Here is a 14,454-nt window from a genome sequence, read left to right on the forward strand (position 1 = left end):
TGTCATATGCCTTTTCAAAATATATTTTATATAGAAGACCGGGTTTTTGTTGTTTCAGTCTTGAGTGTATGTATTGTTGTGTCATTAAAATATTGTCCATAATATGTATGTCTTTGAATAAAGCAAACTGAGGACCTTTCACAACTAGAGGAATACTTCTCTCAATCTATTTGCCAAAATATTTGCAACAATTTTATAGACACTCCACAGTAGGCTAATATGCCTTATGTCATTTACACTCTCTATAATAGATTTTTTTGAATTAAAGCAATAAAAGTAGAATTTACTATTGTCGAGATTTTACCTTTATGATAAAATTCATCAATGAGTAAAAAAATAATCTCCTTTAGAAGCTCCCAAAAGGTTTGAAAAAAGGCTACAGGAAAACCGTCTGGCCCCGGTGTCTTATCCCTCCTTAAGGCGACGATAACACATTTTATCTCATCCATTTCGAAAGGTATTTCCAGCCATAAAACCCTTTTTGAAAGCAATCTATCGAAGATGATATTATCAAGACTATCTCAATTGATAGAGTTTCTCAATAATTTCTCTCTCTTTTTTCTTGGTCAGCTAACCCATTTCCTTTTTGCAGCATATTTTTCTTGGTCAACCAACCCATTAAAATAGTGTTCTTTTGGCCCTATGTATTTAGTCTTCCTCACAAGGTTTAGAAATCAAAGAAGTGGTAGCGTATACCTTCATGTATTGTTAACGAAAAGGCACGAAATGTACTAAGAAAGAATACTCATGAAAACATAAATTCAGTTTTGCGTGAGAGATTATATCCTCCAAAGGGAGCATAATGTACATCAACTCTAAATCATAGGACTCAGTTGGGAATCTATGTTTGGGGATGAAACTTAAACCTAGTGTCCACCCTAAAAAAAATTGATGATCTGTTTGAAAATATAAATTCTTAGATTGAAAAGAGACCAAGTTTGTACAGTCAGATCTAACTATTTAAGAACTCTAAATCCTTCTTTTTTTTTAATACTCAATTTGGTAATTTAAAGTGAATCCCACAAATTTGACAAAAAATAAATAAAAGAAAAAAACTTTGGAGAAACTTTGGCTGAGGGAGTAAATACATAGTATGCTATCCTTGGAATAAGCGGTGCTCACTTAAAAGATCCCCTCACCGAAAGGCCAAACAAATAAATTGAAGCCTAAAGAAATGGGATTATATATGATAAGACTATTCATTTTTTTGTACAAGAATATCATAATCACCTTTAGTCATCAAATATGAAATCCAACGGCTTAAAGTATGTTATATAGTTCGAAAAATTTTATTTTGGATTTTGTACCCAGTCTATGAAACACCTTTAACCATTCGATATCACATCTAACGATTGACAATAATTGTGACTTCCTTGTACCAAATACAAGAGCTCTTATTATATATATTTCCTGTAAAGGAATACAGAACATAATATGGCTAAAAACATGAGACAAACCGTAGAGATGCCACGAAATATTGAATTTCTCTGGCAGGGTTTAGAAGATGAACAAGTTAACCGAGGAAATAACCGGAGAAAACAACAATACAACTTGGCTATGAAACAAACACTAAAAGAACATGGAATTGGGTATAGCGTGCTTGCAAAGTATGTACTTGCTCCATTGCGTAAAAGACCTATCCAAGGAAATTTTTTATTTGTAGTTTCTGGATCTGCTTAGAATCTCAAGAAGAGCAATTCCAAAAAATAAAAGGAACATAGAAATTTTTTTTAGGACACAGTTTCAATGAGTCCATGTAGAAATGAGTCACCTGTTAAAAATCTATTTTTGAGATGGAATTTTTTGAATTAATTTTTAAGAGCATGTAATCTTTAACATGGAGATCATGAATATGAAAAAATAAATGAATTTGAAAATTAAAAATAATGATTCTATTAAGAAAACATTTGGACCGTTAGTTTCAATTGTTTCTAGATGGACCACCTATTTGCATCCATCTTTAAGATGGATGCTTTATACCTTGGGGACCGCAAATGTAGAAATGCAGTCCCGTCGGATGAAACAATTTTCCTTTTTTATATTCCTAAACTCCACAATTGGACCATCCAATATATATATTAGGTCTTCAATTCTTTTCTAACACTTCTAAGTATTTGCTTATTTATTTGTTATTTACTTATTATTATTATTACTATTATTATTATTTTAAGATTGCTCATTGAGTTAGGGTCCTAAAAATACTACTAACTACCTGATGGAGAATATACACATTTTTCATGCAGGAGCACAAAATCTTGACTAAGATATAGAATAGAATTAGGAAAGACACAAAATATTATATTTTTTTATATGTAATAGCAAACATTATATTTATTATTAATTTAAGAGCAGTATCGATTGGAATAGAAATGGAGAGAGCGATCCTAGGCGGGACAGATGTGAATTGGAGAAGATAAAATCTGGGTTCATTGGGTTAACATTTAATTTAGAGATGTAGAGTGACAATGAAACATATAAGAAAGATACGGTGTGCCATAAAGGGGTAACATGATTGATAAGATGACTTCAAAGTGGAAATTCAATTCACGAATGGCTGGGCCGTCTATCTATGCCGAGGATAATGGCAAATATATATATATATATATATATATATGCATTTCAATCATATGTGACACAAAAACCACTCGGACACTTTAGCTTATAGAGAGAGAGAGCAATGGCTAGATTGGCTCAACCCTTCCTCTCTTCACTTTAAGAGAGAGATTCTGAAATGGCTCTCTTAGGTCCCTGAAATCCCCATGAATCCTATTTTTATTTTATTTTATTTTATATTATTTATTTTTTAATATTTGTTTGATCACCAATTAGAACCAATCCAAACCCGATCTGGATCACTAATTCGACATAGATATGTGGGTGAACGATCATCCCTACCTATTTGGGTTGAGTTAGCAATAGGTCGAGTTGCCCGGCATAGCTTGGTCTACCCTGCTTTAAAAAACTAGGGCTTGGGTCATAAAATGTGGCCACCTGGGCTTGATGGGCAGGCTCTGATCGACCCGACCCTTATTTTTTAAACTTTTTCCTTTTATTTTATTTTTTACTCTTTCTAGCCTAGCCCAGCCCAGCCCAGCCCAGCCCATATCCGCCTCTCCAAAGAGAGGGCTAGAGCTAAGCTTGGGCCAAGGCCTCTTTGGCCCGGTTAGGGGTAGGCTGGGCTAGGGCTACCCGGCCCCGCTCTAATCCGAGTTTTGAAACACTGGTTTAAATTTTGTACATTTATCTTTACATGATAGGCACAGGCCATGGTCTTTGTATAATAATCCAAATTTAGAATTAGCAATGGGCTGTCTTCCATCAAGAAATGTGTAATAATTTAGTCCCACAAGAACCAGAGTGGAAAAAAAGCAAATCCGTGTGCCGCTATTGTCGTTTTCACACATGCCCAAGTGGTATGATAATGACCTGAAAAAGTAGAGAGAAAAGAAATGTCCTTTCCGTAAAGAAAGAGGAAAAAGTCAAGCCCTCGAGACAAACTATTGTTAATATAATATTAAACTGGTTTTAATCTCACTTTGCCCACCACATTTTCAACATATGAAAAGATACATCATTATTTTCTGGTTTCCTTATGTTACGTGATTTATGCAATCCTTGCAAAAAAACTATTTGAGTAAGGGTGAGGTTTGTATAGAACCGACGCTCAAAACAATCAAAGTAGAACCTACCTTCAATTAGTGTCGAAAAAAGTAGTTTCAATACTGGAAAACTTTGTGGTAGCATTAAAATATATTTTATTTTTAATTATAAAATTTAAAGCTTCAAAAATAGTGCAGATCGAGTAGATCTATGAAAACTTAAAAATCTTAAATATTGACGGTCTAAAAATATGTTATATGATGTACTAGTTCCAAAATTTGAAATCCATTTTTTTCTTATGTACATGCATCTTGTTGTCGAGACGATCAATATGAAATTATTTGGGCATCAAAAAAACCTTTTTTAGTGAAAATTTTGAAGTGGGCTCTAATTTGATTGTTTAGAGCCTCGGCTCTATATAAACTTTTTCCTTTGAGTAAATTTTTTTTTTTGTTGGGTACTTTACTCTCCTTTTTATGAACATTATGCGACATATTTATCAAAAAAAAATTGGCTGAAAAGTTTTGCTGTCTTAACCCATTTGGATCCCGGGCAAGAATTGTCTGTAAAAGCTATTTTTTGTGAAATATATATCTTACAGTAACATTTTCTGGATTTTCGATAGCATCACCCAAGAGAATACATTTCTACTACGAAAGGAGTTGAATGGAATAAATCTCTAGAAATAAAAAGATGTTGGATATAGAGAGAGAAGGAAAGGGGTAGAGCTTTAATTTTTGTGCATGCATCCAGAAAAAAATTCACCTGTTAAAAAATAATTTCTAGCAAGATCTCTCTAAACTATTTCTCGAAATATTTTTCTAGGGATCCAAATGGTCCATCAATAGAATGCTTGCTTGTATAATATAAGAAAAGTAATTGCTTTATCCAGCAGCTAAGAGTTATTAGATTTGATAATAACTAAAATCATAACTCCGATGTTTTCTCAAAAAAAAAAAAAAAGTACGATGGTCCTTGGGTAAGCTTGAAAAGCAAAAATTGAGGGGATCAAAGAGACATAATATTCATCAATTTTGGGGTCACCTTGTTATATAGACACGGGAATGGTCAGCTTCTACAAAGAGATAGAGCTTCCAAGACAAAGAGGACCTCTTACATGGAGAAGAGAGGGAATCATCAGCTTCAACAAAGATATAGAGCTTCCAAGACAAAGAGGACCTCTCATATGGAGAAGAGAGAGAGGTGATATTCTCTTGGGTTTTGAGTCAGTTCATTTTTCATTTATAGGAAAAGAAAATCTCTTTGTTACTCTCAATGTTTTCTTTTTATACCTATAGAAAAGGGGAGGTTTATTGATGTTATTGTAGAATTTGTAATAAAAATAATAATGTCGAGAGAGAAATATCAACAAAACATATATGCGGTTCGACAATAGTGCCTATGTCCACGGAAGGTAAACCAGTATCTCATTCATAAAGATTGCTCTGGTTTACTAGAGATATATATATATAGTTACAATTCTTGTATTTTAAGAAAAAAAACCTCATTACAATTGTAATCCCATAAAATAGGAAACCAAATATAATAAACTATAAATAACTCAATATCTTGTAATCCACAAGATAGGAAAGTTAATATTTTGCTGCTATAGTTGCCAATACTCCCCTCAAGTTGGTGCGTAAAAATCTATGGAGCTCAATTTGGATAATATTTGATGGAACTTTGTCTTTACAATAGCTTTGGTAAACATGTCTAATAGTTGGTATTCACTTCGAACATAAGGAGTCTTAATAATTTTTTACTGAATCTTCTCTCACAAAGTGATAATTAACTTCTATGTGTTTGGTTTTTTTTTATGAAAAACTGGATTTGAGGCTATATGCATGACTACCCGATTATCACATAACATTTCTATTATATTTACTTTTAGGAACCTCATATCGTGAAATAGTGATTTTCGCCATATCAATTTATTTGTGGTTGAAGCCATAGCTCTGTATTCGGCCTCTGCCCTAGATCGAGTAATTACATTGTGTTTTTTGCTTTTCCTAGTACCTAAGGTTCATCTAGCTAATGTACAATAATTAGTAGTGGACCTCCATGTTAGGATTTATAAACCCTCTTAAATGCAGAAAACAAGAATCCAAAAGTTGGATCCTACCTAAATCATGTACTTATTTAGCTAGAAACAAAATAGGAGAGAGCATAAACCACAATATGAGAAGTATGAAACACACATCATAAGAATACAAAGATTTATGTGGTTCACTCCAAGAGGGCTACATCCACGGGCACGACAAATTGAAATTCACTATACCAATAAAAGTTACATCACAAATTTTAGGACAAGAGTTACCTCTTTAACCCTCAACAAAACCCAGTCGAGTAAAACTTTTTAGATCCACTCTCCTGATCAGGACTATCGTCGATCTTGTATCTCTATTCCACAGCTAAACCACTGTCGACCATCTCTATTCCATAGTTAAACCACTGTCAACGAGGAGAATATTAAGAGTAATCGAGACTTTCACTCACTAAAAGGGGAAACCACCTAAAATATTTATTAGAACTGTTTCTCTACAAGAAACCGGTCTCTCAATCCATAGGAGGCACAACATGGTGTTTATTTCCATAAGAAGCTCCCTTCTCTCTGAAGGGGAGGCTTGGCCTTTCATGCACAGGAAGCCCATGTCTCTCTCTCTCTCTCTCTCTCTCTCTCTAGAGGAAGTTACATTGCCCATATGGTGCCTCATTTAAGGTACAACTATTCTTTCCTCTTTTATCCTAATAAAAGGTTAGAAGTACACACCAAATAGGAAACATTTTATAGGTGTTATGTATATCTCAAGAACCAATAGATATATCCCAGAGTCTTAATCTTTTTGGCGTTCTATTTCATTTAGAAAATTATCAATATCAATCTCAATCCCACGTATTATGGGATTTCCTTATGTTGGTGATTTTTGGATATCACCATATCAAATACTCATGCTAATTGGGCTACCTTTTTAGTTACCATCAGAATAACCAATAATATTAGTGTGACCATTTGTTTTCATCCAAATACCTTTGTCGTGTGACAACTTAAGATATCCGAGAATCTTATTTACAACCTCTATACGACATGATCTAGGAGAATGCATAAATCGGCTTATAAGGCTAACCGCATATGTTATATTTGGTCGTGTCACAGTCAATCTGACCACAAGTCTATGAAAGCGACTCACATATTTAATTGGTTTTTCATTTCTTGAATCAAGCTTACAATTAATCTCAATAGGGATATTAACATGTTTGACTCCCAGATAGATATGCTCAATTTGTATCATTTTTGAAAATTGGAGTTTTATAACTAGATATTAAAATAGAGTGTCAAGCCATCATAAGATATCTGACACCAAAACTATATCTCTAAATAAATTTCAAATGCATGCTTTACTTTTTATGATATAAAGAGGGTGCCTTGTACATGGGGGTAGCCATGGACCAGAGATCTGTAGGGTATACCTGACATGGGTCTGGGTATAGGTCCAATATTTGGACTCGACGGATTGGGTCCGGGTCCAAAAACTGGACCCATACACTATTTGGGTCCAGTTGGATCCGAACCATACCTGACTTGTACCTGTAAACCGTTGGAGATAAAATACTTCAAACCGTATTCATTTGGGTGTTTTAAGGATCATATACAATAACAACTTGTAGTCATCTTTAGCTATTAAACGATAAATCATACAATTTGAAATCTAATGGCGGGTGATTGTAACATTAGTACCAATAATATGGGTATATGATAGTAAAAAAAGGGAAAAAAAAAAGAAAAAAAAAGCTCATAGTGAGGGTAACAATGGACCCGACCTAACCTAAGACCCGACGGATACAAGTATAGGTCCAACAGTTAGAACAGAGGAGTCGAGTTGGGTTCCAAAACCTAGACCTAGGTCTAGCCAGACCCTGCGCCACCCCTACTTGCACAAACCTCACCTATTTGAAACATTATTGCATGAAAGTGTAATTGTTCTTTAGCAAATCAGCCAGGGGTAGAGTTTGGAAATGCTAAAACAAGAGTGGCATTTTGTGAACAATCATGCTACAAGATTATCATGGTATTGTTTATATGGTAAAGTGAAATCATTTCTTCGAGACTAATAAAGGCCGTGTCGGCAGATACAAAAGTCGGCATGCACTTGGCAGAAGGGAAAGTAACGTCCATTCATTAATTAACATTATATACATTTTTTATGCTTTTTCTTCCCGTTTGCGAGTGCTACCGCTTTCTCTCTCCAGAAGGTGGACTAATAAATCTTCAAAATTCAAATAGAAAACGGTTAAATGAAGTGGACCTACACTTACACCAACGCCTGCCTTTCCTTCTCTCTAACGTTCACTTTTTAAAATCTCTCTCTCTCTCCTTTTGTTTTTTTGAGGGTTTTAAAAAACGCCGAGTCGTACCGGACTCGTCCGATTCGACTCGGAATTCGTAAAAAGGGACCGGATCGGTTGAAAAATCAGAAATCGTCCGGTTCTAGAGAGAACCGGATGATTCCGCACAGTGACTCGCCGGTTCACTGTACGGAATCGGCGAGTCCGTACGGATTTTTATTTTTATTTTTTTTATTATTTTATTTTATTTTATTATTATTATTTTTTTTTGTAATCCATGATAGATTTTTTTCTAATACTTGATCGATTTTTTTGTAATCCATGATCGAATTGTTTTTGTTTATTTGAAATCCATGATCGAATTTTTTGGTTTTTTGTAACCCATAATAGAATTTTTTGTAATCCATGATCGAAATGTTTGTTTTCTTTTCTTGTAATCCATGATCGCTTTTTTTGTTTTTTTTTTTTTTTTTGTAACCCATGATAGAATTTTTTGTAATCCATGATCGAATGTTTTGTAATACATGATCGAAATGTTTGTTTTTTTTTTGTAATCCGTGATCGAAATGTTTGTTTTTTTTTTTGTAATCCATGATTGAATTTTTTGTTTTTTACTTTTTTTGTAACCCATGATAGAGTTTTTTGTAATCCATGATTGAATTTTTTGTAATCCATGATCGAACTGTTTTTTTCTTTTTTTGTAATCCACGATTGAATTTTTTGTTTGTTTTTTTTTGTAATCCATGATCGAATTTTATGTAATCCATGATCGGATTTTATGTAATCCATGATCGAATTTTATGTAATCCGTGATCGAATTTTATGTAATCCATGATTGAATTTTTTGAAAATTTGTGATTTTTTTTTTTTAATCCATGATCGAATTTTTTTTTGTAATCCATGATAGAATTTTTTGAAAATTTGTGATTTTTTTTTTAATCCATGATCGATTTTTTTGAAAATTTGTTATTTTTTTTTTAATCCATATTATTTAAAGAGAAAATGAGAGAGATGATGATTCTAAGGCCACCCTATCCCAGCCATATTATTCACATATCGAGTCCCAACAGCAACAGTGTAGGGATGAGCACGAAATACTGTAAATTAAATGCTGAATAGCGGTTCATGCAGGGAAAGAACATATCAATATTCGCATATTCATTCAAAAACATGAAAATTCTTAATGGAGTACCCTCATTTTTTATTGAATTCCTAAAAAATAATATTTATAATGAATTTTAATAATTTTTTCGAATTTTTTTTAAGCTTTATTATGACCGATTCACTCGATTTTCGATCCGGATCGCCGATTCGCCGATTCGGATCGGTTTTTTGGAAGCCCGATCCGGGTCACCGATCCGTTTTTTAAACCATTGGTTTTTTCCAAGTCGAAAACATGCAGGGGTGGTAATGGGCCAAGTGATCCAGCCCCCGTCGCGACCCGGAATAAGTGAAGGGGACTTGAAAAAACGATATGGGACCCGAAGCCAGACCTGGACCCAAACCTGAATTCACCGGACTTGGACCTAGACTTGCAAATATAGTATGGAACCCCAACCTGGATTCAATCTAAAAATTAAAATATCTATATATTTAATTATATTTAACTGTATTTCATGTATTGGGACTTAAATAATATTACCGGACTCATATTTGACCTTACCCAAATCCGGACCCAACTAGTGTTTGGATATAAGATTTGGACCCGGACCCGATTTACTGGCTCCAATTTTTGAACCTATATCCAAACCCAAATGAAATCTATTCCCGCGGGTCTGTCTTTATAGGAATAGGGCCGGGCTAGGGCAGGGTGGCCAACCTAGGCCGGACCCATTGATAAACTTGGGGTCCTCATATGAGAATGGTTAAAATGGTCAACAGTGGTCAGTAACCCAGACTTTACTCCACCAAACGTATCATCTAACGTCTCTCTCTCTCTCTCTCTCTCGCTCTCTCTTTTTGATTCTCTCCTCCAATACGTCCAAGGAATTGTGTTTTTTTGTTTTTTTTACGCGATAACAATTGCTGATCTCTCCTTGCTTTTCTGGATGCCACGAAATTTGCAGCACACCTATCTGGTTTCTCTCTCTAAATAGTGTTCAGAAACTTTATTCCTTTCCTTGAGCTGTTGGTTCGAGATACCAAGCTTTCCTCTCTCTGTAAAAGTACCAGCTGTTTTCAGATACCAAGCTTCATTTCTCTCTCTCTGTCCAACAACAGCAGGTGTGTGCTTCTCCCCCTTTCACTTGTGTATTTCTCCTTCATCTCCATGATTGATTCAAGATGAAAAATGGAGGATATAAAGCTTGCAGTCTTCAGTCCGTAGATCGATTGCTGGTTTTGTAAGGTGGGTATTTTGCTAGTGTTTCATCTCTCTCTCTAGCTTTCTGTTACAGTAGAATGCGTGAATTGAACTTGTAGATGTAATATCTGAAACATTTATGATATTTCATCTCTGCATGTATTTTTCATGTCTCATCTTTCGTTTCTCGAGACGAGTCAGGACAAAAAAAATAAATATTGGCTCTCTTTTGATGTATTTTTTTTGTCTAACGAGAACGTCGAAGTCACAGCTCGAGCCGTTTACTTAATGCTCTCTGATTCACTATAACTATCTTTATTTGCTCATTGACTGATATCTTTATTTGCTCATTGACTGAGCATTCCTTTTTATTGAGCTTGATGAGTGCATTTTTTTTGGTATATTTTCTGTATTTTTTGTTGTCTGAAAATTGTTTGATTTGATAGCGTGATTCATGGCTGCATTTTCGTTGAAGTACGAAAGAATACTAATTCATAATTTTTTTCCTTTTGAAATAGAAAAGAGAAATGAAAAATACGTGTTTTATATGCTTTAATTAGTGTTCACCTGGAACAGTTAACCAGATATGGGGTCGGAAGCGGTTCAACCGGCCTAACTGGTCAACCGGCCGATTCAACCGTTCTAATCGGGCAAGTCCGGGCAAGTCCTGGGCGGTCAAAAACTTGTTGAAAAAAATAAAAAAAGATATAAAAAAATCTATTAAAATATGAAAAATATATAAAGAATGATTAAAACAAAATATATTCAAATGAAGTTGAAAATTAATGAAAAAAATGGATTTTAAAGAATCGATTTGTGCCTAGGGGTATTTTTTAAATTTTTAGAAAAAAGATGAGAAAATATAAAAGTGAGTATTAATGACCAAAACAATTTTTAATCTTTACCATAATGTAAAGAATATTAAAAAATGTATTACAAAACCATATTACTTATTTTTGGGACTTTATATATTTTTATTTATTTTAATACCGGTCGATCACCAAAACCGCCCGAAACCGGAACCAACAAGGGGCCAGTTCCTATCTATCTGGGCGGTTACCGGTTACATCACCCTGTTTTTCTAACATTGGCTTTAATACAAGAAAGAGAGTGGGAAAGCACGTAGCACATTTAATTCCTTCAAAATAGGAAAAAGAGTGGGGTAAATAAGTCGCATTTTTATATGTCCTTTTAAACAAGGAAAGGTAGTGGTAAAAATATATTTTGCAGTATTATTTTTCATCAATAGAGTTTCCTATGAATTAGGAAAGAGGAGTGGGAAAAGTAAGTACCAATTCTATTTCCTCTAAACTAGGTTAAAGTTCAATAATAGAAAGAAAAGGGTCTTATGTTGTGATCATGGGTTTATTCCCATGTGAGTTCGGGGATGCAAGGCTGAAGTAGCTGAAGTGGTGATGAATCCTGCCAATAAAATAGGACCTATGGAAAGTCCATCAATTTTTATGCTCCAGGAATAGGTGGTCAGGATGGTGGGAACATGACAATTGGAGTTCTATTCCGACCACGGGGTGGGGGCTCCTTCCTCACTGTTCTACTAAAAAGAGAGAGAGAGAGAGTTTGGGGATGCAAATCAACCCCTCCATCCATATAGAAGGTTGGGGTTCCCTTGAAATGTAATGTTATGATATGTAACCTCTTTCTCTCTCTATGGTGATTAAATGAGTTTTTTTCCTGCTCCTCTGTATCTCTCTTTAGCTAGCTATAAAGCAGAGTAGATAGTAGCCTTAGTGATGCTGAGTTGGTACGTATGTGTGTTTTAGCAATGCCTCTGTGTGTGTAATTCGAACAAGCGAAGCTCCTTGAGGAGTTTTGGGAATACCTGTTGTTAATACACTCATGTTTCAACAAGTGTTATTAGATCTTTGAGCATTGTTAAATCTAAGCTGTGCTCTGCCAACGGTGGGAATTGAGCCATTTAACAATAGAGTTAAGAACTTGTGTCTGCCGTACGTGTGACTGAAAACTAGTATCATAGTCACTTATTTCCCCAAAGAGGAGCCTTGCTTAAGAATTGGCTTTGAAATCCGAAAAAGGAGGAAGTTCAAATGGCCTTATACATTGGAAGAGAACCATGGGAAGATGAAAACAAGTAGAGGAGAATTGGTTTGAACTTTAAACAATCACACAAAAGACATCTAAAAGATAAGAAGGCAAGGGAAATTGAGAGGGATTCTACTTCCAGAAGTACACGTGCCTTAAAGGCCAGATGATACTCTCCGTTGTCCTCACACTCAAACCCTGCCTCTGACTTACCTGTTTCAAGCCTAGTCATAAAAGACTCGGCTGAGTCATGTAAAGATTTGGCTGGATATATTCAAAGCTTAGTGAAAATGGTGAGACTTGGCTGAGTTCTATGAATCTCAATGATTTTGGGATTTATGGCTATAAAGGCCTTGTCACTTGTGGTTTTGGATTTGCTGCCGTATGTTCCCATATGTGTGGTTGTCATAATTTTTCTGCTTCTGGGACTGTCGCTCTATTTGGATGAAAGAGGACTTTAGGTTGATGAGTACTGTCTTCCACAGACAAAAGAGGCCTTTAGATTGTTGAGTTCTGACCTCATGGGTGAAAGAGAACATGTGAGCGGGCTCCATGGATAAAAGGGGCCATATGAGCTCTAAGTGTGCCTTACTTGGATGAAAGAGGCTTTTGGAGTGTTGAGTACCATCCTCCAAGGATGACAGAGGCCATATGAGAAGGCCTCAGAGACATGGAAGAGGCCATCTAAGGGTGCCCTACTTGGGGGAATGAGGCGATCAAGACAAGTGAGCTCTATTTGGATGAAGACATTAGAGATGGACTTGGGCTCAAGGTGGAGCACAGTGGGCTCTGTATAATGCTCATCACAGAGGGATCCACGCATCCCCTATGGAGTGAACCGTCACCATGGGCTTGACAAGCTTTGTCCGTATAATGCTCATCACAGAGGGATCCACGCATTCCCTGTCGAGATAAGAATGCCCATTGAATTGGATTTTGAGGGCAAGAAGAAACGTTGATGTAGGAGAAATTGAGAAAACAAAAAAGCGACAACAATTCAGGCCATACACAAGCAATTACTAGGCGAAACCTAGGGTTTCTTCCCTAACCCAGCTAGTGTTCCAAAATCCTAAGCTTTTTTTTTCTCTTTCAATTTAGAAAATCACGTGGAATGACCCCCGCAAGGCCCAACACACCTTATATACATAATAATTTATTGTTCAAAGATATTAAATATCCATAATTAAAACAACCCAAAAAGTCCGAACCTAAAAACAAAGTTTGAATGACAATTTTACCTATGTGAACAAACAGCTGAATAGTAAATATAGAATTATAAAAAAACCCTAGAATCCCTAAAAAACTTAAGAACCCAAAAGATAAACCTAAAAACTAAAATTAGGATATACATAATTTGAAATTAAACAAGTATTAAAAATAAGAATAACTTGCCCTGCCTCATTTTCCCATTGTTGGAGAGAACTTGTCCTCGTGTTTTGAAGGGTGCTAAGATGAATTCACCATCAAAACCACCTTCTTTAACCTTCTTCTTCTTTGGTTCAAATATTATTTATGGTAAGAAGAAATCCCCAAGAAACGGATCCTGGTTTGTGTATTAAGGAATTGATACAAAATTATCAAATTCGGCTATCCCTGAAATTGTGTTGAAAATTGAGTTAGAAGTTTTCTCGGCATCTATATCATTACTCTTTGAAATCAGAACCGCAATTTGCGGTTTATGAGTCGACCACGTTTCATTTGCGCTACTTTGATTCCAATACCCTAAATTTCTTGAATGCTCCACCTCTTCTACATCCTTGAGATCTTCACAGGCCATGATTTTGATCAGCCCCTTTGCTGCCTTCTCTCCATATTCTTCTCGAGCAAGATCCTCTTTAGAAACATCTCCTTATACTAGGAGATCTTGTTGTCCATTTGAGTATATATTGTTGATTGGTGATAAATCCTAATCTACAACTTGCTGCAACCTGCATCAAAATCAAGAATGTCTTTCTTCAAATCGAAAATCTTTGAGTGATGTTCCTCACGTCTAGGTCTTCTATCACTTTCCTCTTCACATGGACGATGAAGGTGAAAAGAGCGGTACTTGACAACATTTTAGGTAGAAAGATCACCTTGTTTTACATGAATGATGCTCACAAATTGCTCTATCAGCTGCGGAACTTGCCTTTAAGTTCATCAATTTT

At 35.3% G+C, this 14,454-nt stretch overlaps 1 protein-coding gene across 2 annotated transcripts in view; it reads left to right on the forward strand.

Annotated features, from left to right (window-relative positions):
- The first annotated feature begins 9,982 nt into the window (after positions 1-9,982).
- Positions 9,983-14,454, forward strand: part of LOC18433665 (hyperosmolality-gated Ca2+ permeable channel 1.2) — an 87,500-nt gene continuing 83,028 nt past the window's right edge. For both annotated transcript variants that reach the window (XR_016045187.1, XM_006843747.4), the window contains exon 1: positions 9,983-10,291. The gene's annotated coding sequence lies outside the window, so the exon portion shown is untranslated. The remainder of the gene's footprint in view (positions 10,292-14,454) is intronic.

Source organism: Amborella trichopoda, chromosome 12, assembly GCF_054954075.1.
Source record: "Amborella trichopoda isolate Santa Cruz 75 chromosome 12, AtrichopodaSantaCruz75HAP2 v2.0, whole genome shotgun sequence".
Lineage (NCBI taxonomy): Eukaryota > Viridiplantae > Streptophyta > Magnoliopsida > Amborellales > Amborellaceae > Amborella > Amborella trichopoda.